General features: G+C 41.4%; 1 long non-coding RNA gene, 1 other non-coding gene and 1 pseudogene across 2 annotated transcripts; 2 read left to right on the forward strand and 1 right to left on the reverse strand.

The window, feature by feature from the left end:
- LOC103128301 (heterogeneous nuclear ribonucleoprotein A1-like) overlaps nucleotides 1-26,208 on the forward strand; it is a 77,758-nt pseudogene that overhangs the window by 28,664 nt on the left and 22,886 nt on the right.
- LOC132542449 (uncharacterized) lies at nucleotides 11,676-19,735 on the reverse strand. Its single transcript, XR_009553462.1, has 3 exons — nucleotides 19,514-19,735; nucleotides 14,226-14,283; nucleotides 11,676-11,900 (listed from the first exon to the last, which is right to left on the reverse strand). It is a non-coding gene; the product is annotated as an uncharacterized LOC132542449 (long non-coding RNA).
- Nucleotides 16,794-16,900, forward strand: LOC132532496 (U6 spliceosomal RNA). The gene has a single exon (XR_009544450.1). It is a non-coding gene; the product is annotated as a U6 spliceosomal RNA (small nuclear RNA).

The following is a 26,208-nucleotide window of genomic DNA, read 5'->3' on the forward strand; positions in this document are numbered from 1 at the left end:
AAATTGCAACCTAACCATTAAAGTTAGTTAGACTCAAGAGTGGGCAACCATCCTCAAAGCCCCTGAGGGAACTTCGTGGGCCTGTACTTCAGGCATGACCCCCTGAAACACCCCCTACGGAATGAACAAGGAGGACCTCTGTGTCCTGGCCCATATTCTGCCCCATGTATACTATTCCCATGGTGAAAAACGGTGGGTACACCTTGAACGGCAAAGAACAGACTACCTCGGGCCAATAAGACAGAAGAGCGTCCCGATAGTAGTTCCCATACTCGTGGGGGCAGCCATTGCGGGGATGGCAGCAATGGGAGCTGCTGCCCTAGCTAAGGAGACTACTCTAGTAAAATTAGATCAGCAGATCAGGATATGGCCACACTAGAAGGCACTATTGAATCTCTCGAAGGGTTGCTATCCTCGTTGGCCGAGGTGGTCCTGCAAAATCGTAGGCAACACCTCCAGTCTGCTCCACAAACAAGGGGACAGCTTAAGAGAGGAGAGAACTCCCCAGAGACTCACCAAGTGCAACTCTGAGTGTCCATTGCTACTACCCTCAGAATCTGGAGCAGAGGCAGGGAGGGACACCAGGGGACAGAGATCTAACCAGGAAACTCAGGAGAAGACCTATACCTCGGTGGCATAGCTGAGGGGCTGTGAAAGTCTCTTTGCATAACCACTGGAGTATCTCTGCCACAACCTGCATTATCTCTTAGTCAGGAGTCAGTGATTAAGCTAAGAAGCCTATTGATAGTTTAAAATCCCTCAGGCTCCCATAGCCTACAGGGAAGAAAAAAAAAGAGACTTTTAAACCACTGAGCTCCAACTCAGGGATTGAAAAAACTGTTAACTTCCACCACTGTAAACCCTTTAATTAATTTACTTAGACACAAGTCAATCCAGGCAATAGTGATCAATAATTTGAAAAGTACTGATAAAGGGAACTCATAACATAATATATAAAATGGTTAAAACAACAAGAAAAAATATTGGAGACTCGAACCAGGACAAGAGTCCAGCTAAAAGTCCTCCAGAGGGTGAAACACAAAACAACGAGTTCAACATCCAAACATTAACGAAGGAAATAATAACAGGAGTGAGTAAAGAATTTGAAAAAATTGTAATCAGAAATGCAGGAACAACAAATGAGAATATGGAAGAAAATTCTAATTATCTCATGGTTATTAGAGAGCTGAAAGCTGAAATTGCTGAGCTAAGAATGCAACTAGCTGAACAAGCTAAAACAGTATCAGAGCAGGGCAACAAAATAGATGAACTCCAGAAAGGAGTAGAGGGCAGAGAGAATAGAATCTATGAGGCTGAAGACAGAATTAGCAAGATTGAGGATGAATTAGAAACAACTAAAAAAGAAGTAAGAGATCTCAAAAAGAGACTAAGAGAGGCTGAAAACAAAACAGAATCCTATAGGATGACTTCAAAAGAAACAATATATGCATTATTGGCATACCAGAGGAAGAAAGAGAAGGAGAGGAAGAAAGCATTCTCCAGGCCATAATAGCTGAAAATTTCTCTAGTCTAGACAACATCAAAGACATAAAGATTCAAGAAGCCCAGAGGGTCCCAAACAGAATTAACCCAGACCTAAAGACACCAAGACATGTCATACTTAGAATGGAAAGGAATAAGGATAAAGAAAGGATCCTCAAGGCTGCAAGAGAAAACAAAGAGTCACCTACAAAGGAAAACCCATAAGATTAGCAGCAGACTTCTCCATACAAACACTACAGGCCAGAGGAGAATGGCAAGACATCTATCGAGTGCTCAATGAGAAAGGCTTTCAGCCAAGAATACTATATCCTGCTAGACAGTCATCCAGACTAGATGGAGGAATCAAAACCTTCTAGACAAGCAACAGTTGAAGGTAGCAACCATCACCAAGCCTACCCTGAACGAAGTTCAAAAAGGTCTCCTATAAACAACAAAACCACCACAAACAGGACATATATCAAAACACTCTAAAACTGTACAAGAATGGCGTTAAAATATCTTCAATCTTTGATATCAATAAATGTCAATGGCCTGAATTCACCTATTAAAAGACACAGAGTAGGATGATGGAACAGAAAACACAACCCAACAATATGCTGTCTACAGGAAACCCACCTAACTCAACAAGACAAACACAGACTTAAACTGAAAGGATGGAAAACTATCATACAAGCCAATGGCCCACAAAAAAGGACAGGAACAGCATCTCATATCTGACATGATAGACTTTAAAATAGGTAAGATTAAAAAAGATAGGAATGGACACTACTTAATGCACAGAGAATCAGTCAATCAGGAGGACTTAACAAGTACTAACATCTATGCACCCAATGAGAAACCATCTAAATACGCCAAACTTCTACTGAAAGAGCTACAGCAATATATTAACAGTAACACAATCATAGTAGGGGACTTCAACACCCCACTCTCTCAACTTGACAGATCATCCAGGAAGAAAATCAGTAAAGACATAATGGAGCTAAATGAAGAGATAGATAAACTAGAACTATTGGACATTTTCAGAGTCATTCATCCCAAGAAACTGGAATACACATTTTACTCAAATCCACATGGATCATTCTCAAGGATAGACCATATGTTAGGCCACAAAGACAGCATCAGCCAATTCAAGAGCACTGAAATCATCCCAAGCATCTTCTCAGACCACAGTGGAATAAAACTAACACTTAACAATAACAAAAGATTAGTAACAGTCTGAAAATGTGGAAGCTCAACAGTATACTTCTTAACAACTTCTGGGTCAAAGAGGAAATCAAGGAATAAATCAAAATGTTTCGAGAGTTCAATGAAAATGAAGACACAAGCTATCAAAATATTTGGGACACAGCTAAAGCAGTCCTAAGAGGGAAGTTCATAGCTATACAAGCACACATTAGGAAACAAGAAGAAGCACAAATAAACAGCCTGATTGCACATCTTAAAGACCTAGAAGAAGAACAACAAAGGAACCCTAAAGCAACCAGAAGGACAGAAATCACTAAAGTTGGGGCAGAAATAAATAACATTGAGAATAGGAAAACCATACAAAAGATAAATAAAAGTAAATGTTGGTTCTTCAAGAGTGAACAAAATCGACAAACCTTTAGCCAGACTCACAAAACGAAAAAGGGAGAAGACCCAAATAAATTGGATAGTAAAGGAAAGAGGAAATATCACAACAGACACCGCAGAAATTCAACATATATGCAAGGTTTCTGTGAACAACTATATGCCCTGATACCAAAAACAGACAGGGACACAACTAAAAAAGAAAATTACAGACCAATATCTCTGATGAACATAGATGCTAAAATACTGAACAAAATTCTAGCCAACCGGATACAGCAGTATATTAAAAAGATTGTTCATCATGACCAAGTGGGGTTTATCCCAGGCATGCAAGGTTGGTTGAATATACGTAAATCAATCAATGTGATCCACCACATCAACAAAAGCAGAACCAAAAAAACACATGGTTATATCAATAGATGCAGAGAAAGCCTTTGACAAAATACAACATCCCTTTATGATCAAAACACTACAAAAAATGGGAATAGATGGAAAATTCCTGAAGATAGTGGAGTCTATATATAGCAAACCAACAGCCAACATCATACTCAATGGTGAAAAACTGGAAGCATTTCCACTCAGATCAGGTAATAGACTGGGCTGCCCACTATCACCATTACTATTCAACATAGTGTTGGAAGTTCTTGCCATAGCAATCAGGAAGGAGCAAGGAATTAAAGGCATACAGATTGGAAGAAGTCAAACTCTCCTTATTTGCAGATGACATGATAGTATACATGGAAAAACCTAAGGACTCCAGCAAGAAGCTTTTGGAAATTATCAGGCAATACAGTAAGGTGTCATGCTATGAAATTAACATTCAAAAGTCAGTGGCATTCCTCTATGCAAACACTAAGTTAGAAGAAATTGAAATCCAGAAATCAATTCCTTTTACTATAGCAACAAAAGCAATAAAATATCTAGGAGCAAATCTAACCAAGGAAGTGAAAGACTTGTATACTGAAAATTATGAGTCACTACTCAAAGAAATTGAAAGTCACAAAGAAGTGGAAAGATATTCCATGTTCATGGGTTGGAAGAATTAACATCATCAAAATGAATATACTACCCAGAGCCATCTACAAATTTAATGCTATCCCCATCAAGATCTCAAGCACATTTTTAAGAATAGAACAAATGCTACAAATGTTTATCTGGAACCAGAAAAGACCTAGAATTGCCAAAACAATCTTGAGAAAAAAGAACAGAACTGGAGGCATCACACTCCCAGATCTCAAACTGTATTATAGGGCCATTGTCATCAAAACTGTTTGGTACTGGAACATGAATAGACACAGTTACCAGTGGAATAGAATTGAGAGCCCAGAAATGAGGCCCCACACATATGGACATCTAATCTTCGACAAAGGCGCTCAGACTATTACATGGGGAAAGCAGAGTCTCTTCAACAAATGGTGTTGGAAACAATGGGTTGAAACATGCAGAAGAATGAAACTGAATCACTGTATTTCACCAAATACAAAAGTAAATTCCAAGTGGATCAAGGACTTGGATTCTTAGACCACAAACTATCAAATACTTAGAGGAAAATATTGGCAGAACTCTTTTCCGCATAAATTTTAAAGACATTTTCAATGAAGCAAACCCAATTACAAAGAAGACTAAGGCAAGTATAAACCTATGGGACTACATCAAATTAAAAAGCTTCTTCACAGCAAAAGAAACCACTACCCAAACCAAGAGACCCCTCACAGAATGGGAGATCTTTACATGCCACACATGAGATAAGAGTTTAATAACCAACATATAAAAAGAGCTTGCCAGACTCAACAAGACAACAAATAACCCCATTCAAAAATGGGGGGAGGACTTGGACAGAATATTCACCACAGAAGAGATCCAAAAGGCTGAGAAACACATAAAAAAATGCTCCAAGTCTGATTGTCAGAGAAATGGAAATCAAGACAACAATGAGATATATGGGACAGCCCAGTTTTCTCTCAAGCTCCCCCTAGACCACTGGATCTTTCGGGCCTTCTAGGCCCTCGGGACCAAGGGGATGGAATATCACCAACAAGAATATTCAAGCATTCAGTTAAGTGTCCCTTACATATAGCAGATGAAAAATACATGACCCCTTCAACACAAGGGCTGAGACCTTGGATTCCTGAACAAATATGTTGTAACTTATGCCCAAACTTAGGATAGAATAATAGTAATATATAAGGAGTGTGAACCTAGTGCTGTGACTTATGCCCAAACTTAGACTAGAAAACACAAGTAGAACCTGAAATGGAATTGGCATATTGCACCAAAATAAAAGACTCTGGGGTGGGTGGGTGGGGAGAATACAGGTCCATGAAGGATGATAAATGACATAGTGGGGGTTGTATTGTTAAATGGGAAACTGGGGAATGTTATGCATGTACAAACTATTGTATTTACTGTTGAATGTAAAACATTAATTCCCCAATAAAGAAATAAATTTTTTAAAAAAGAAGTGTGGCCTCCAGGAGCAGTGGATTCGTAGTTCCGGCACTGAGCCACACTGGAGGCAAAAAAAACAAACAAACAAAAAGTTTACTTATTAATGAGAAAGACAGGAGGAGGAGAAAGAACCAGACAACACTCTGGCACATGTGCTGCTGGGGATCGAACTCAGGACCTCATGCTAGAGAGTCCAAAGCCCCATCACTGCGCCGCCTCCTGGACACTCCCTTTGTGTTTCTATCTGTATCCACAAATAAAACGTTTGGGGAAGTCGCGTCAGGTACTAATCATCTTATCTCTGCGAGCACAATTCCGGAGCCTTAGAAAACGATGACCAAACCTCTCTGATGCCGAAACCTGGCCCAGACCGGCGCAAGGCAGCACGTGAGGCGGCCGCAGAGTCGCTGCACAGGATCCTGCAGCGGGACCAGCTCCAGCAAGCCAGTCCCGCCCTGCCGCAGACACGCAGCTGGCTGCCACCTGCAGCCGCACAACCGCATAGGCGCAGCTGGCACACAGGAACCGCAGCCCCGCGCCTGCGCAGACGCGCCGGTCCGCCCGCGGCCAAAGTCAGAGGCCGCCGCGGGTCCGCGCCCCCGGTCGCCCGCCGGAGCCTGGCCGGATCCTGCCCGGGACACCCTGCGCCCACCCCAGCGGCTCACGCAGCGCCCCCACGGACCCTGCACCTCCCGCAGCTCCGCGGGCCCCAAAGCGGGGCGAGGGGAAGCGGGAAGCAGACCAGCAGGGAGGCGGCGCAGAATGGCCAGAGGCGAGGCTGGCGCACCTCCCCGACACACGCAGAGCCCCAGGTCTTTAAGGCCGGGTCACGCCAAGGCCTCGTCCGGCTCCCGCTGCCACCCGACACCCACCAGCTGCGACTGACCTGACGCTGCCTTGCAAGAGACCTGCAAGACAGGACTCGCAGCTACAACAACTTTAACCTGCAGCCCAGCAGCGTGTGCAGGACCCCGCTGGCGCCGCTTGGCCTTAAGGGGAGCTGTAGTCCCCCTCCTCGCTGTCAGCCGTAGGAGACGAGCCGTGCGAACTACAAGTCCCAGCAGCCCTTGCGGCTGGCCTAAGCTGATGCTCTCGGAAATAGAGATGCCTCTGCTCTGGAGCCCAGTGCTGCCTCTCTAGCCTGGTGGTTCTTAAAGAGCCAGGAAGCTATAGATAATGAGTTAGTGAGCTGCTTTGGCCCCGGTGGTGACTTACTGAGAACAATCTAAGCTGCTTGCTATTTTATTGATTTGATTTGTATTAATTTTGGATGGAGAAAGAGAAATTGAGAGTGGTGGGGCCCGGTGATGGTGCACCTGGTTGAGCGCACATGTTACAGGCATGAGACTTAAATTATCTTCATTTATTGAACAGAGACAACCAGAAATCAAGAGGGATGAGGACATAGGGAGGGAGAGAGACAGAGAGACACCTGCTGCCCTGCTTCTCCACTTGCAAAGCTTTATCCCTGCAGGTGGGGCCCGGGTGCTGGAACCAGGGTCCTTGCGCTGTGACATGTGTGCTCAGCTAGGTGCACCAGCACCCAGACACGGAGAGGAGGGGAAGTCAGAAAGGGGAAGAGAATGATAGACACCTGCAGACCACCTTCACTACCTGTGAAGTGATGTCCCTGCAGGTGGGGAGCCAGGGGGCTCGCACCCAGATCCTTATGCTGATCCTTGCATTTGCACCGCCTATGCTTAACCCACTGCACTACCGCCCGACTCCCTAGTGTTTCTTTTATATAAAAAATTTAAATTCAAGGCACAGGAGGTGGGATAGTAGGTAGGTTTTGGCTTCTTCAACAGTTGGTGTTTCTGTCTCTTCTAAAGCATGACAATCTCATATTGTTGGTTTTACCTTCCCTTATAAACAGTGATTTTGAGAATATTTTCAGATGTCTACTTTCTGGGAAATCGTGCAGATGCAGTCACATCTGCCATGTTGTCCCCTCAGGCTACGCTAGTTCCTGCGAGAGTCTCGGAGTGCCTATTTAGCCATGTTGTGCCCTCAGGGCATTGTCTATTTCACCCGATATTTGGAGTGCTTTGGTTACTCCTCCCCCTCGCATTCTCACGAGACTTATTATCCTATCCTGGAGTGCTATGGTTACTCCTCCCCCTTCCCATTCTCGTGAAAGCTGCTCCTATAAAATCCCTTCTTCCACACCTCGCTCTCTTGCCAGAGCTCCACTTCCGTGTTCAGACGCAGGAAAAGTTACTGCATGAGGCGGCCATTTTGGCTACCTCCACGTGGCCCAACCTGCTTCTCTAGCACTCAACTCTGAGGTGCCAGCGCAAATAAAGATTTGTGTTCCCGCTTTGCTCCGGACCTCCTCTCTCTCATCTCTGCGGCCCGCACAACAACATCTACTGTCCCTGTGGATCTACTGAGAATATTCTGGGCATATATTTCATCTATTTTTGAAGAGCTGTCTTATCTTTTTTAAAAAAAATATTTTGTTGTTTTTATTTTTGAGAGATGCAGAGATAGAGAAACACCATAGCAATGCCTAGCTCTGGCTTGGGGGGTTGAACCTGGGACTTTATAGTCTCAGGCATGACAGTCTCTTTGCATAACCATTGTGCTATCTACCCCTGCCCAATGGATTGTTTAATTATTTAAATTTATTTATTTTCCCTTTTGTTGCCCTAGTTTTTTTTATTGTTGTAGTTATTATTGTTGTTATATTGATGTCATCAATGTTGGATAGGACAGAGAGATACGGAGAAAGGAGGGGAAGACAGAGAGGAGAGAAAAACAACTGCAGACCTGCTTCACTGCCTGTGAAATGACTCCCCTGCAGGTGGGGAGCCAAGGGCTCGAACTGGAATCCTTACTCCAGTCCTTGTGCTGTTTAATTTTTTTCATTGATGGAAATTATGTATTTTTCTTATCAATACTCTCTGATGTAGGGCAAAACTTTTTCTCACAATCTGTGAGAAGTATCTGTTAGGGTAGACCTCCTTTGCTTTATAAACTTTTCAATTTGATGTAACTGCATTCATTTATTTTTACCTTTGGTTTCTATGCAATTAAGTTTGCAGTGATGAACATGTTGACAAACTTATATGGAGGAGTGTTCTGCCTATATTTTTATCTAAATATTTGATTATTTTTAGCCTATCAAATCACTTATCACTCTGGAGCAAAATTTTAACAGTCTTTATTTTCTTCAGTAAGATAGAGGAAAATCAACAAAGAAGGGGGGAGAGGGGGCAAGACATCTGCAGCAATGTTTTACAACTTGCAACTTGATAATCAAAATTAGATACCATGAATTAGGACATGGGTAAAAGCCCCCAGTGTCCACATACAGGGCAAAACCTTTCACAGGCTGGGAGGCAGTGGTGAAAGTGTCTCTCTTTCCCATACTACTACCTCCCAGTCAATTTCTCTCTGGCTTACCAAATAAAATACAAGTCTTTGAAATACAAAGAATAAAAAGAGAAATTTAGAGAGAATAGGTACTTTTCAACTAGACAGATACAATTTCTGCAAAAAGAAAATAAATATTCACACATTGTAGCATCCATTATAGTTTCACTGTTTAACATTCACTAGTCTCTCCAGTACAAGTTCCTTACTAGATCTGTAATGTGATTCTACAATGTCTACACTGATAAGAATTGTTTTTCTAATGCCAGTGATTTTATATGTGCAAAAATGTCTTATCGACTTGAATACATCTAAGCATTGTTGAGATCTAAGTTTTCAGTATCAAGTGGATTTTTTTCATATATTAGAATATATGATAAAGAATCAAAGTACTTACTCATATTCCATATATTTATAGAATATTCAGAGGTATGGGTTCACATGGCCCTGTGATCCCTACAATTATTTAGATATAATTCCTTATATATTAACACAAGATGGAGACATGGAGATACAGAGACAATAAAAACAGAACATATCTCTAGCCTGTGTAGTGCACAGGCTCACACCTGAGAGCAATTATTATATTGAACCAGAAGCCTCTGCATCATGTCTCAGGTTGCATCCCTCTAATCTTTAGTACAGTTTATGCTAGAAAGATTTGATTTCCATTGTGAATATTTTCATGTGTTTGAAAATTAGTAGAACTTCTGAAAGCTTAATGACTTTCTTGGGCTTTTGTTTCACTGTGAATTCTTTCATCATGTCTACAAAGAGGACCAGAATAACAGAATGTTTTCAACACTGCTTAAATTTATCAAATTTATCTCCATTCTGAGTTATTTCATGTTGACAAAGATGACTGGCCTAAATCAACATTTTCTGTTTGCTTTCACTCGGTTTCTCTCCACTGTGAGATCTGTAACGTCTCCAAAGAACATTGACTTAAATGAATGTTTGACTGGATTGTTCACATTCATGAGGTTTCTTTCTCTCCACTGAATTCTATCATGTAACTGAAGAGAACTAGAATCCATGAATGCTTTACTTCATTGTTTAATTCATAGTGCTTCTCTCTACTGTGAGTTCTTTCATGCCTCTGAAGACCACTGGAACAACTGAATATTTTACTACATAGTTTACATTCATAGGGTTTCTCTCCACTGTGCATCCTATCATGTGTCCAAAGATTACCAGAAGAACTGAATATTTTACTACATAATTTACATTCATAGGGTTTCTCTCCACTGTGAGTTCTTTCATGTGCCCGAAGATTACTGGATTGCCTGAATCTTTTACTACATAGTTTACATTCATAGGGTTTCTTTCCACTGTGAATTCTTTTCATGTTTCTGAAGATGACTGTACAGAATGTACAGTTGAAGTACAGAATGTTTTACTACATAGTTTACATTCATAGGGTTTTTGTCCACTATGAGTTCTTTCACGTGTCCGAATAGTACTGGAATAACTAGACGTTTTACTACATAGTTTACATTCATAGGGTTTCTGTCCATTGTGAGTTCTTTCATGTGTCCGAAGAGTACTGGAATAACTAAATGTTTTACTACACTGTTTACATTCATAGGGTGTCTGTCCACTGTGAGTTCTTTCATGTGTCCAAAGAGTATTGGAATAACTAAACGTTTTACTACATAGTTTACATTCATAAGGTTTCCTTCCACTGTGAACTCTTTCATGTTTCTGAAGATGACTGGAAGTACAGAATGTTTTACTACATAGTTTACATTCATAGGGTTTCTGTCCACTGTGAGTTCTTTCATGTGTCCAAAGAGTACTGGAATAACTAAACGTTTTACTACATAGTTTACATTCATAGGGTTTCTGTTCACTGTGAGTTCTTTCATGTGCCTGAAGATTACTGGATTGCCTGAATCTTTTACTACATAGTTTACATTCATAGGGTTTCTTTCCACTGTGAATTCTTTCATGTTTCTGAAGATGACTGGAAGTACAGAATGTTTTACTACATAGTTTATATTCATAGGGTTTCTATCCACTGTGAGTTCTTTCATGTGTCCGAAGAGTGCTGGAATAACTAAACGTTTTACTATATAGTTTACATTCATAGGGTTTCTGTCCACTGTGAGTTCTTTCATGTGTCTGAAGAGTACTGGAATAACTAAACGTTTTACTACATAGTTTACATTCATAGGGTTTCTCCACACTGTGAATTCTTTCATGTGTCTGAAGACTACTGGAACAACTGAATGTATTACTATATCGTTTACATTCATAGGGTTTTTCTCCACTGTGAATTCTTTCATGTTGTTGAAGATGAATAGAATAAGTGAATAATTTGTTGTATACTTCATATTATTGAGATTTTCTACCATTCTGACTATCTTTCCCCTCAGAGATTTTCACTGCTGTATTACTGTAAAATAGTGAACAAAATTAATTAGTAGCATTTCAATGAATACAATTGATTCTATTACCAGCATGCAGGAAATTATTTTACTCAATAAGCCACAAAATCAGATATTAACAATAGATTTCACTAAAAATGTATAATGAAAAAATCACAAATATTCAAAATTATACCAATATTTCCAGGGAGTCAGGCGGTAGTGCATTGCATTAAGCATGGGCAGCACAAAGTGCAAGAACCAGTTAGGATATCAGTTCAAGCCCCCGGCTCTCCACCTGCAGGGGAATCACTTCACAGGCAGCGAAGCAGGTCTGAAGGTATCTCTCTTCCTGTCTATCTCCCTGTCTCTCGATTTCTCTGTCTCTATCCAGTAGCAAATAAAAAAATTGTAAACCTCAAATTAAAAGTTAAAAAATTGGTAAAAAGGGGCTGGGATTGGGAGTCAGGAGGTAGCACAGCAGGTTAAGCACTCACGGCATGAAGTGTAAGGACAGGTTGAAGGATAACAGTTTGAGCCCCTGGCTCCCCACCTGCAGGGGAGTCGCTTCAAAGGTGGTAAAGCTGATCTTCAGGTGTCTATATTTCTCTTCCCCCTCTCCATTTTTCTGTCCTGTCCAAAATCAATGACAGCAATAACGACAACAATAAAACAACAAGGGCAGCAAAAGGGAATAAATAAATATTTAAGTGCACAATGAGCAAGGAACTGATTCAAGCCCCCGGTCCCCACCAGCAGGGGGAAAGCTTTGAAAGTGGTGAAGAAGGACTGCAGATATCTCTCTCTTTCACTCTCCCTTCATTTACATTTCTGGCTGTCTCTATCCAATAAATAAATGAGAGAAAAACTGGTAAAAAAGTAAATACTTTCATATAAATATATTATGCCAAAACTAATGATATCTTTACAGCTATTTTGTATGTATTAATTGAACCACAATTTGTTAATAGCAAGTTTTGGCCTTGTGTTGAAAATTTTCACTGAGAATATTGATCTTTTCTGAATTATATATAAATATAGAAATTATATATAATTTATAATTATCATAAAAATATAGATATTCATACATTAGACTTTTAAAAAGTATTTTATTTGTTTATGAGAAAGAGAGGAGAGAGAGAAAGAACCAGACATCACTCTAGTACATGTGCTGCCAGGGCCTGAATTCAGGACCTCATGCTTGAGAACCCAATGATTTATCCACCCCGCTATCTCCCGGTCCACACGTTAGAGATTTAAAAAATATATATTTTCCCTTTTGTTGCCTTTGTTGTTTTTATTGTTGTAGTTATTATTGTTGTCGTCATTGTTAGATAGGACAGAGAAATGGAGAGAGAAGGCGAAGACAGAGAGGGGGAGAGAAAGATAGACACCTGCAGACCTGCTTCACCAGCTGTGAAGCGACTCCCTTGCAGGTGGGGAACTGGGGACTCGAACCGGGATCCTTATGCTGGTCCTTGTGCTTTGCGCCACCTGCACTTAACCCACTGTGCTACCACCCAACCCCTAAGATATTTGTATTGTTTCCAAGTGTACTATTTTATAAATACTAAGTATCTTTACCCCCTTTTTAAGACTTCCATTTTCTTTTTTTAAATATTTATTATTTATTTATTCCCTTTTGTTGCCCTTGTTGTTTTATTGTTGTAGTTATTATTGTTGTTGTCGTTGTTGGATAGGACAGAGAGAAATGGAGAGAGGAGGGAAAGACAGAGAGGAGGAGAGAAAGATAGACACCTGCAGACCTGCTTCACCGCCTGTGAAGTGACTCCCCTGCAGGTGGGGAGCTGGGGTTCAAACCGGGATCCTTATGCCGGTCCTTGTGCTTTGCGCCACCTGCGCTTAACCCGCTGTGCTACAGCCCGACTCCCAAGACTTCCATTTTCTAGTTACATGTGAGAACGATTTTCCTATAAAGAAGAGAAAAGACAGATAATGTAGAACATTGTTGGGACCATGTGTAAACCTGATAGAGCTTAGGGAGAACCACCCCCATCCTTGGATTGAGGTCTGAGAAGATAACCTCTTGTTAAGTCTCTCTCAACCGAGGTGAGTATAAGGGGGGAAGCTCAGACTTGGTTCTTTCCTTCTTGACTCTCAGGCCCACAGTAACTCCAGTACTTCCCTCCATTAACTGCAGGCCACATGGCCACAGATTCACTTATTCAAAGTCACCTTCTGATCACAGAAGAACACACCTTATCACACACTTCACAAACCTCAGACCCCAGACAAGAGGAATTCCAAACTATATGGCTTTTTGATATTCATCTTCTCTCTGTCTCACCCTATGGGTTTAACCCCTATGCTTCTTTCAAATACCTTTGGATAATTAAGTTGCTTGTGTCATGGAAAATAACTGTCTTGTATCTCATCAATTCCTGTCATACCAGCCCCCTACCTTAGGGGCATGCTGACTGTTGAGAAACCTGTAATTTCTGTCATATTTCAACAATAATTAACTTCATTGCTTTTCTATTTAACTCATGTCCACTTTGCTAATAAATGGACTCTAGGATTCTGGGATTCTAGGACTCAGATTCTAGGCATGCTAAGAGTCCCCTGGTGTCTTTTACTTCATGTCACCCCTGTAGTGAGCGAGAAAGAACCAGCCTGTTACCTTTCCCCTGGAGACCACCCCGCCGGAGAGGGAGAGAGACACCCCAAAAGAACATCATTGTGGTACTTTTGTTGCCAGTGACTCAGATGGGAACTTCAGTCATGTGCGTCACATACATATTTCAGTCACTTGTCCAAGTATTCTATAACCTAGTCATGAAGTATCTTTGATGAGATTAGTTAAAAATTAATCTATTTGTGGCAGTCTTTATAAATTTTATGTTTTTATTATAAATATTATTTTCTTAATAAATTGTATTAAAACAGCAGTAGCTTTCTGGGTGGTACACCACATTTTAGTGTAAATTTAACTCTCACCTTTGTTTACTCCCATGCAACTTAGGCTGCTCTTTGGTTGAATGTTCTTGTACTTTTTCTAAAATTACAATACATATAAAGTATTAGAAATTATACAAATAGTGGTCTGGGAGGTGGCACAGTAGCTAAGGCACTAGACTCTCAAGCATGAAATCCCAAGTTTGATCTCCGGCAGCACATATACCAGAGTGAGGTCTGGTTGTTTCTCTCATCCTGTCTTCCACAAGAAAAAATAAATAATTAAATAAAAGAAAGAAATTATACAAATAGATCAAATTTATTTTTTATTTTTTTTCACCAGAGCATTGCTCAGCTCTAGTTTATGATGTTGCAGGGGATTGAACCTGGGACTTTACATAGATCCTTAGGAATGAGAGTCTGTTTGTATAACGATTGTGCTATCTACCACCACCATGAATTTTTTTTTCTTTAAAGAATTTATTTCTTGGGGAGTTGGGCAGTAGCACAGCAGGTTAAGTGCATGTGGTGCAAAGTGCAAGGACTGGCCTAAGAATCCCAGATCAAGCCCGGCTCCCCACCTGTTATGGAAAGTCTGTGGCAGTCAAAGGGTCTTACATTCCTTAAGATGCACTTGGATGTTACAACAGTAACCAAAAAACCTATAGAAGTCATCCTCTGGGAGTCGGGCTGTAGCGCAGCGGGTTAAGCGCAGGTGGCGCAAAGCACAAGGACCGGCATAAGGATCCCGGTTCGAACCCCGGCTCCCCACCTGCAGGGGAGTCCCTTTACAGGCGGTGAAGCAGGTCTGCAGGTGTCTATCTTTCTCTCCTCCTCTCTGTCTTCCCCTCCTCTCTCCATTTCTCTCTGTCCTATCCAACAACGACAACAACAATAATAACTACAACAATAAAACAACAAGGGCAACAAAAGGGAATAAATAAATAAAAATAAATATATAAAAAAAAATTAAAAAAAAAAAGAAGTCATCCTCAGTACAATACATAATTTCTGATTCGGAAATGTCTTCAGAGACCTGAGCTCAACATCAGTCGTAAATAAATAATGGAAAAATGAACCACTGAGACTACATCAAATTGAAACTATTTGGTATGACAAAAGCTATCACCAAGACAAAGAAATGCAATAAAAAATAATAAGAAAACAGATTTACATGTCAAAAGGCTAATCAGCAATATATGTACTCACACAACTCAGTAGAGTAACATAAACAACCACAGTAAATGTGCAGAAAGACATTTATAATCACTTTAACCAAGAAGATGTTTAGCCACAGGGCAATTAAAAATTGTTCACAAAAAACCTGTATATTATAACAATAAAGTTTTATTTATTTATTTATTTATTTATTTTTTCTCCAGGGTTATTGCTGGGCTCGGTGCCTGCACCATGAATCCACCGCTCCTGGAGGCCATTTTTCCCCCTTTTTGTTGCCCTAGTTGTTGCAGCCTCATTGCGGTCATCATTGCCATTGTTGACGTTGCTTTGTTGTTGGATAGGATAGAGAGAAATGGAGAGAGGAGGGGAAGACAGAGAGAGGGGGAGAGAAAGATAGACACCTGCAGACCCGCTTCACCGCCCGTGAAGCGACTCCCCTGCAGGTGGGGAGTCAGGGGCGTGAAGCGGGATCCTTACACCGGTCCCTGCGCCTTGTGCCACGTGCGCTTAACCCACTGTGCCACCGCCCGAGCCCCTAAAGTTTTATTTCTTAAAAAGGAGTAATTCTGGTTTAATAATCTTTTGTAGATTTACTAATTTTGGGGGGTTTTTTTGCCTCCAGGGTTATTGCTGGGGCCCAGTGCCTGCACCATGAATCCACTGCTCCTAGAGACCATTTTGTCCCCTTTTGTTGCCCTTGTTGTTGTACGGACCCTTGTTGTGGTTATTATTGTTGTTATATAGGACAGAGAGAAATGGAGAGAGGAGGGGAAGACAGGGGGGAGAAAGACAGACACCTGCAGACCTGCTTCACCGCCTGTGAAGTGACGCCCCTGCAGGTGGGGAGCCGGGGGCTGAACTGGGATCCTTATGCCGGTCCTTGCACTTGGTGCCACATGTGCACTACCGCCTGACCCCCAGACTTACTAATTTTTTAAATATTTTCTTTCTTTCTTTATTCCCTTTTGTTGCCCTCGCTGTTTTATTGTTGTAGTCATTATTGATGCTGTTGTTGTTGGATAGGACAGAGAGAAATGGAGAGAGGAGGGGAAGACAGAGAGGGAGAAAGAGAGACATCTGCAGACCTGCTTCACCGCCTGTGAAGTGACTCCCCTGCAGGTGGGGAGCCAGGGGCTTGAACTGGGGTCTTTATGCCGGTCCTTGCGCTTTGCACCACTTGCACTTAACCCCAGACTTACTCCCCCCAGACTTACTAATTTTATAATATCTTAGACAAAGGTTAGGAGAAGCACACATGGAAACTAAGCAGAATTTTGTTAGGTCTCTGATATCTTGGGACAGATATCTTTTTCAATAGGAATAGTGGATTAATGCCATTACTTTTATCTGCAAAAATTAAAACATTTTCAACAGTTCTATGACACTAATCAACATAAGAATTATTCATCTTATATAGAATGCTGGGTAGATGTGCTCGCTTTGGCAGCACATGTACTAAAATTGGAACGATACAGAGAAGAATAGTATGGCCCCTGCACAAGGATGACACACAAATTCGTGAAGCGTTCATATAAAAAAGTTAAAAAAAAAAAAAGAATGCTGGCTAGAGAGAAAAAGAAGGCTAGGGGGTCAAGTGGTGGCACACTTGGTTAAGTGTTCACTTTATAGTCTGCCAAGACGCAGTTCAAGCCCCCTGTCCCCACCTACAGGAGGAAAGCTTCATGAAGTGTGAAGCAGGGCTGCAGGTTTCTCTCTATCTCTCCCTTTCTATCTCCCCTGCTCCATCCATTTCTCTTGGTCTCAGTCCTTTATTAAATAAATAAACAAATATTATTTTAAAAATCTACTTTAAAAAAAGACAGAAAATTCCTTCTAGCTCCATCCAAGATGAGTCAGAGAAGGTGGGTTCACTATTCTTAATAGCTGCGTAGTATTTTGTTGTGCATATATACCACAACTTTCTCAGCCACTCATCTGTTGTTGGGCACCTGGGTTGCTTCCAGGTTTTCACAATCACGAATTGTACTATGAACATAGATGTACACATATAATTTTGGTTGGGTGTTATGGTGTCCTTGGGGGATATCTCTAGGAGAGGAATGACTGGGTCATATGGAAAGTCCATGCCTAGTCTTGTGAGAGTTCTCCAGACTGCTCTCCACAGAGGCTGGACCAGTTTACATTCCCACCAGCAGTGCAGATGGGTTTCTCTGTCCCCAGAGTCTCTGCAGCATTTGTTGCTGCTGTCCTTTTTGATGTTTCCCATGCTCACAGGGGTGAGATGCTATCTCAGTGTTGTCTTTATTTGCATTTCTTTGACAATCAGTGACCTGGAGCAATTTTTCATATGTTTGTTAGCCTTTTGGATTTCTTCTGTTGTGAATATTCTGTTCATACCCTCTGCCCATTTTTTATAGGGACATTTGCTTTTTTAGTGCTAAGTTTGCTGAGCTCTTTGTATATTTTTGGTTATTCATTTCTTGTCTGATGTATGGCATGTGAAGATCTCCCATTCTCTGAGGGGTCTCTTGGTTTGTGTGATAGTTTCTTTGGCTGTGCAGCTGTGAGGCACCTGCAGCTCTGCTTCCCCACTTGTGAAGCTTTCCCCCTGCAGGTGGGAACTGGGGACTCAAACCTGGGTCCTTGTACACTGTAACATGTGCACTCAACCAGGTGTGCCACAACCCAGCCCCTATCACTTTCTATTTCTTTGAATACTGACTCAGTTTTCAGTGTACAAGTCTTTCATTTCTTTAGTCAGGTTTAGTCCTAGGTATTTTATTGATATTGTTGTAACAGTGAATGGCAGTGAATTCTGGATATCCTCTTCTTTGGATTTAGTGTTTGCATAAGGAAATGCCACTGATCTTTGTACATTGACTTTGTAGCCTGATACTTTGCTATATTGCCTAATAACTCCCAGTAACTTTCTGCTGGATTCTTTAGACTTTTTTTAAAAAAATTTTTATATTTATTTTTATTTATTTATTCCCTTTTGTTGCCCTTGTTGTTTTATTGTTATAGTTATTATTGTTGTCATTGTTATTGGATAGGAGAGAGAGAAATGGAGAGGGGAGGGGGAAGACAGAGAGAGGGAGAGAAAGATAGACACCTGCAGACCTGTTTCACTGCTTGTGAAGTGACACCCCTACAGGTGGGGAGCCAGGGCTTGAACCAGGATCCTTATGCGGGTCCTTATGCTTAGCGCCACCTGTGCTTAACCCACTGTGTTACAGCCCGACTCCCTAAAATATTTTTTATATATTTATTTTTTCCCCTTGTTTTAAAAAAATTTTGTTGAAGTTATTATTACTGTTGTTATTGATGTTGTCATTGTTAGGACAGAGAGAAATGGAGAAAGGAGGGGAAGACAGAGAGGGGGGAAAGAAAAATTGACACCTTCAGACCTGCCTCACTGGCATGCGAAGTGACTCCCCTGCAGGTGGGAAACTGGGGGTCGAACTGGGATCCTGACTCCAGTCCATGCGCTTTGCACTACATGCGCTTAACCCTCTGCGCTACAGCCTGACTCCCTTCTTCTTCATCTTTTTTTAAAAGAATTTATTTATGTATTCATGAGAAAGATAGGTGTAGAGAAAGTACCAGCCCTCACTCTGGGACATGTGCTGCCAGAGTTCGACCTCAGAACCTCATGCTTGATAGTCTAGTTCCTTAGCCACTGCGTCACCTCCCAGACCACTTTTTGAAAAGAGACAGAGAGACAGCTGCAGCTCTACTTCATCGCTTGTGAAGCTCTCCCCTTGCTGGTGGTGACCAGAGGCTTGAACCTGGATCCTTGCACATTGTAACATGTGTGCTCAACCAGGTGAGCCACCACCCCAGCTCCTTTTTATGCTTATCTACGTATACTATCCTATCAACTGCAAATAGTGAGAGCTTGACTTCTTCCCTTCCAATTGTATTCCTTTGATTCCTATCTCTTGTCTGATTGCTATGGTGAGAACTTCCAATACCAGTCATCTCTATCAGGAACAACAAAATAGACCCCTTTGTGGGCCCCCATAAAGCCTGCCCTCAACTTGGATTTAAAACGGTAGAGAATGTTCCTTCCTCCAAAGGGAGGCTGGACAACATACTCTATCTGAGGAAGATGTGTCCTGATATAAATTAAAATACAACTTATTCAAGAGGAAAAAGAAACAGAATCTGATGTGGGGCAAGTCACTTACCCAAGAAACTGCCATCTCTTCCTCTTTCCCTGAATGTCTTTCAGGCCAGAAAATGGAAGGTCAATCACAGCAATAGCTTGAGACTCTGTTTAAATCAAGCAGCACAGCCTCTTCACTGGACAGTATGGCCCCTAGATGGAAGATACTGTGGTGAATAAAAGGTACAACACCCTAGCTGTGCAATGGAAACAGAAGAGGTTATGGAAACATGTAGTGAGTTATCCTGCCTGTTAGGACCATTGCCAAGCCCACAAATTCTACTGACATCTCCTTCCAACCTTTTACTTTTTCTTCAACAAAAGCATTCACAAAAATCTAGTAAAATGGGAGTTGGGAGGCAGCGTAGCAGGTTAAGTGCATGTGTCAAGAAAATCAGAGACCAGCCAAAGGATCCCGGTTTGAGCCATTGGCTCCCCACCCGCAGGAGTCACTTCACAGGTGGTGAAGCAGGTCTGCAGGTGTCTATCTTTCTCTCCCCCTCTCTGTCTTCCCCTCCTCTCTCCATTTCTCTCTATCCTATCCAACAACAATGACATCAATAATAACTACAACAATAAAAAACAGGGTAACATAAGGGAATAAATATTTTTAAATGGTAATTTCATTATAAAGATACCAGAGCCATCTAACAAAGATGATATCAATAAAAACAACCATGACTACAACTACAGTAAAAGAACCAAGAACCAAGGACAACAAAAAGGGAAAATAAAAAATATATATTTTAAAAAACGTTAGACACACCTGGCATAAGCTCTGCAAGGAGGCTGCATTAAACCTGGGAATTTCAGGTGAGGGTAGGATTGCCAGTCCAGTGGCAGAGGAAGAATGTAGGAGAGCTCTAAGGAACCAAGGAAGAGTCCTATAACACACACTTAATCCAGGGATGAGCAGTTTCCTGGCAGATAGAGAAAGAGACAGAGATACAGAAAGAAATATGATGGGCAAAAAAGAAACAGTAAATTAAACATGTATAAATTGAAATACAACTTTCACCCTCTGGCAGTCAGAGGATGAAAAGGACAAAGGGAACATAGGGTTGGCCCACTGCACCCCAAGACCAACTCCCACACTAGAGGAGTAAGAGAACCAGCTACAGACAAGAGATCACTAAAGATAATTTCTTTGTAATTTTTTATGTTTATTTATCTTCTCTTTTGTTGCCCTTGTTGTTTTCTATTGTTGTAGTTATTGTTATTATTGATGTCATCATTGCTGGATAGGACAAAGAAAAATGGAGAGAGGAGGGGAAGACAAAGAGGGGGAGAGAAAGATAAGACACCTGCAGAGCTGTGGGTCGACTCACCCGCAGGTGGGGAGCCGTAGGCTCAAACCCGGATCCTTAACCTGGTCCTTGTGCTTCACAACACATGCGCTTAACCTGCTGTGCTACCATCCAACTCCCTAGATAATTTATGTATCCTGTTCACAAACAGTGAAGCAGGTCTGCAGGTGTGTTTCTCTCCCTCTATCTTCCCATCCTCTCTCCATTTCTCTCTGTCCTATCCAACAACATCAATAATAACTCCAACAATAAAACAAGAGCAACATAAGGGAATAAAGACAAGAGATCACTAAAGAGTTTCTTTTTAATTTTTTAAAAATTTATTTTCCCTTTTGTTGCCCTTGTTTTTTATTGCTGTAGTTATTGGTGTCGTTGTTGTTGGATAGAACAGAGAGAAATGGAGAGAGGAGAGGAAGGAAGAGAGGGGGAGAGAAAGATAGACACCTGCAGACCTACTTCACTGCCTGTGAAGCAACTCCCCTGCAGGTGGGGAGCCGGGGGCTCGAACTGCGATCCTTAGGCTGGTCCTTGCTCTATGCACCACGTGCGCTTAACCCACTGAGCTACCACCCCACTCCCTATTGTTAGGGTTTTATTAATCTGGATTTTTTTCTTTTTACAGGTTTTCTTCCTTGTATTTTTTAAATTAACTTTATTGAACTCAGAACCTCATGGTTGAGAATCCAATGCTTTATGCATGGCACCACCTCCCAGACCACTGTTTTCTTTTTGTTTTGTTTTTGTTTTTTTGTCTTTCTTTCTCTCTGTGTTGACCAAAATTATCTGTTGTTGCTTTTTCCATTGATTGGGTGTACTTTCTTTTTTTTAAATTTTTATTTATTTTCCTTCTTATTGTCCTTGTTGCAGTTATTAATGTTGTCGTTGTTGGATAGGACAGAGAGAAATGGAGAGAGGAGGGGAAGACAGAGAGGAGGAGAGAAAGACAGACACCTGCAGACCTGCTTCACCACCTGTGAAGCGACTCCCCTGCAGGTGGAGAGCCGGGGTTCGAACCGGGATCCTTATGCCGGTCCTTGTGCTTTGCGCGACCTGCGCTTAACCCGCTGTGCTACCGCCCGACTTCCAACTTTCTTCTTTTTAAAGAATAGTTATTTCTCTCCATCAAGACCCCAAGCACATTTTTTAGGAGAATAGAAAAAATGCTACAAATGTTTATCAGGAACCAGAAAAGACCTAGAATTGCCAAAAACAATCTTGAGAAAAAAGAACAGAACAAGAGGCATCACACTCCAAGATCTCAAACTGTATTATAGGGCCATTGTCATCAAAACTGCTTGGTACTGGAACATGAACAGACACACTGACCAGTGGAATAGAATTGAGAGCCCAAAAATGAGGCCCCACACGTATGGACATCTAATCTTTGACAAAGGGGCCCAGACTATTATATGGGGGAAGCAGAGTCTCTTCAACAAATGGTGTTGGAAACAATGGGTTGAAACATGCAGAAGAATGAAACTGAATCACTGTATTTCACCAAATACAAAAGTAAATTCCAAGTGGATCAAGGACTTGGATGTTATACCAGAAACTATCCGATACTTAGAGGAAAATATTGGAAGAACTTTTTTCCGCATAAATTTTAAAGACATTTTCAATGAAACAAATCCAATTACAAGGAAGACTAAGGCAAGTATAAACCTATGGGACTACATCAAATTAAAAAGCTTCTTCACAGCAAAAGAAACCACTACCCAAATCAAGAGACCCCTCACAGAATGGGAGATGATCTTTACATGCCACACATCAGATAAGAGTTTAATAACCAACATATATAAAGAGCTTGCCAGACTCAACAATAAGACAACAAATAACCCCATCCAAAAATGGGGGGAGGACTTGGACAGAATATTCACCACAGAAGAGATCCAAAAGGCCGAGAAACACATGAAAAAATGCTCCAAGTCTCTGATTGTCAGAGAAATGCAAATCAAGACAACAATGAGATATCACTTCATTCCTGGGAGAATGTCATACATCAGAAAAGGTAACAGCAGCAAATGCTGGAGAGGGTGTGGGGTCAAAGGAACCCTCCTGCACTGCTGGTGGAAATGTCAATTGGTCCAACCTCTGTGGAGAACAGTCTGGAGAACTCTCAGAAGGCTAGAAATGGACCTACCCTATGACCCTGCAATTCCCCTCCTGGGGATATATCCTAAGGAACCCAACACATCCATCCAAAAAGATCTGTGTACACATATGTTCTTGGCAGCACAATTTGTAATAGCCAAAACCTGGAAGCAACCCAGGTGTCCAACAACAGATGAGTGGCTGAGCAAGTTGTCGTATATATACACAATGGAATACTACTCAGCTGTAAAAAATGGTGACTTCACCGTTTTCAGCCGATCTTGGATGGACCTTGAAAAAATCATGTTGAGTGAAATAAGTCAGAAACAGAAGGATGAATACGGGATGATCTCACTCTCAGGCCAAAGTTGAAAAACAAGATTAGAAAAGAAAACACAAGTCGAACCTGAAATGGAATTGGAGTATTACACCAAAGTAAAAGACTCTGGGGTGGGTGGGTGGGTGGGGAGAATACAGGTCCATGAAAAATGATGAATGAAATAGTGGGGGGTTGTATTGTTAAGCTTGGCCGGCATCCTGATGACATCTGGAACCTGGTGACTGAAAAGAGAGTTAACATACGAAGCCAAACAAGTTGTTTAGCAATCATGGACCCAAAGCTTGGAATACTGGAGAGGAAGTGTTAGGGGGATACTCACTGCAAACTCTAGTGTACTTCTGCTTTCAGGTATATATTTTGCAGTAGTTTACGGATACATGTGAACATATGCTCTCTCTCACAGAAACTGGTGTATATCTAGGTTTGGGGACTTTGTTAGAAAGTGAACCACCTGAGATGGAATTAGAGTATACATAAAAGGAAAGGTCTCACCCGAGTAATGAAGCTGAAGGGTTGTCATTCCACACGTGTAGTCTCTGGACACAGTCTGAAGTGAAGCATATTGAGGTGGCAATCGTTGTGTTGGTTAGGTTGTGATCGGCAGATGCAATATTATTTGATATGGATTGGGAAAGGCATACGGGAAAGTGGGCCCTATCCAATGGTTCCAGGACTGGGGGAAGTAGAGGCTCTATAGTGGAAATGTGAGATTCCTGCTGTCTTAGGGTTCAAAAAGACAATCGATAGTTAATGTTATCATCACATTATTTGTTAATTGGGTTAACTTTGAAAGGTCCTTTTGTTAGGGTTTGCTGTACAGTACCCAGTATCTTGTATATAGCTGTGCTATTGGTTGCTGGAATACACATTCTTTTCAAATCCACACAGCACACCCTCAAGGATAGATAGACATATGATTTATACAAGAGTTGTTCCCACCAGAGGCATGCTGGTTTCAAGTTCAATCCCCAGCACCCTAACTGAGAATGGAGCAGTGATCTGGTAAAAAAGTAAAAACAAAGAAGCTTTAGTTTATTCACACACTAAGCATGGAACTTAAACAAGTTAGAGAGACATGAAACTTGTTAGGTATGAAGTTAGGTAGCCACGGGGCCTGCAGAATCTGACTACTGTTCAGCTTTCAATGCCCACTTGCAATAATATCTGAAATCATCAAGTACACTTAGACTTTTTCTCTCGATCATCCCACAGTACTTTCTTTTTAAAAATGTTTTACTTATCTTACTATTGGGCAGAGACAGAGAAATTGAGAGGGGAGAAGGAGATAGAGAGAAACAGAGACACCTGCAGCCCTGCTTCACCCCTCATGAAGCTTTCCCCCTGCAGGTGGAGACCAGTGGCTTGAAACTAGGTACTTGCACACTGTAATATGGGTGCTTAATGCAACCCCACAGTACTTTTTAAGGGCCCTTTAGAAAGTGCTATTGTCTTTAAGATCACATACTAGTGATTTGCCTAATAACAGTAAGATTCTGGAGATTGGAGGTTCCAAGTAACATGTCATGACTTGTGGAAAAATAACAAGTACTATAAAATAAAGCAGATACAAGATGATGGATTTTGTAAGTCACAATAATTTCCTCAGAAGAAAGTTTCAGTTCAGCAGAAGGGCTGCTGGCACTGGCAACACACACCCAATGTAAAGCACTGTGATAAACCAAAATTTGGAGTGAAAATAAAACTTACTCAATGAGGAAAATCAGCAGTGCTAAGGACATTTTTATTTTGTGCTTTTAAATATGTCAGAATAACCACTTCATCTTTTCTTTAAAAAAAAAAGAAAAATGTTTATGTATTGATGAGAAAGATGAGAGAGAGGGAGAGAAAACAGATATCACTCTGGTACATGTGCTGCCAGGAATAGAACTCAAGATCTCATGTTTGAGAGTCCAATGCTTTATCCATTGTGCAGCTCCCAGGACCACCATTTCATCTTCTCAAGGAGTCAATGCCATTATTAATTTTTGGTTTTGAACAAAGTAATGTTTTGGGGACAAGGGAGACAATGCTTGTTTCCCCAACATTTAAAAAGTTCATCACATATTACCACAGCAAAAAAATTGAGTGGGGGAGGGGGAGAGTTGGGCAGTAATGCAGTGGGTTAAGTGCACATGGTTCGAAGCACAGGACCAATGTAAGGATTCCGGTTCCAGCCCCCAGCTCCCCACTTGCAGGAGGATCACTTCAAGGGTGGTGAATTAGGCCTGCAGTTGTCTATCTGTCCTCAAGCTCTGGCACACACTGGCCTAGCCTCCTAGCAGGCTTCCCTCTGCCTCTACCCAGTGCCATGGCAGCAGCAGCAGCCTGAGTGCATCAATATTTCTCCTTTCTTTCTTTCTTTCTTTCTTTCTTTCTTTCTTTCTTTCTCTCATTTTTAACTAGAGCACTGCTCAGCTCTGGTTTATGGTGGCAAGGGGGATGGAACCTGGGGCTATGGAGCCACAAGCATGAGTCTGTTTGCATAATCATTCTGTTATCTACCCCTGCCCAATATTTCCCCTTACTTACCTATAAGGATTGTAGGTAGGTTTCCTGAGAAACATGCAGAAAGTATCATATTTAAGCCTGCATCAGAATCTGCATTTACATTAGTATGCAGCTACTGACATTTTTTTCACAATGAATCACATTCCTATTTGTGATTAGTAGTAGTTTACAAGATTGTAAGATTATAGAGCACAGACTCACACCACTGCCACCATCAGTCTGGGGTTGACACATTCCTGGGCAGGACAGATGAGGAACAAGCAGTCAGGGGCAGCACCATGGGCCATAGGTGAGTTTGGGAGATAAGCTCACACCATACTCTTCAGCTTTAGTGACTGTGGGCAAGAAGGGATAGGATGAGAGAAGTAGACAGATTTAAAAAGAAAAAAAGCTGTTGGCAGCTGAGGTAGAAGCAGAGGTGACAGAATGCTTGAAGAAGTCTGTCTCTCCAGTCAGCTTACTAGCTGAATA

Source organism: Erinaceus europaeus, chromosome 13, assembly GCF_950295315.1.
Source record: "Erinaceus europaeus chromosome 13, mEriEur2.1, whole genome shotgun sequence".
NCBI lineage: Eukaryota > Metazoa > Chordata > Mammalia > Eulipotyphla > Erinaceidae > Erinaceus > Erinaceus europaeus.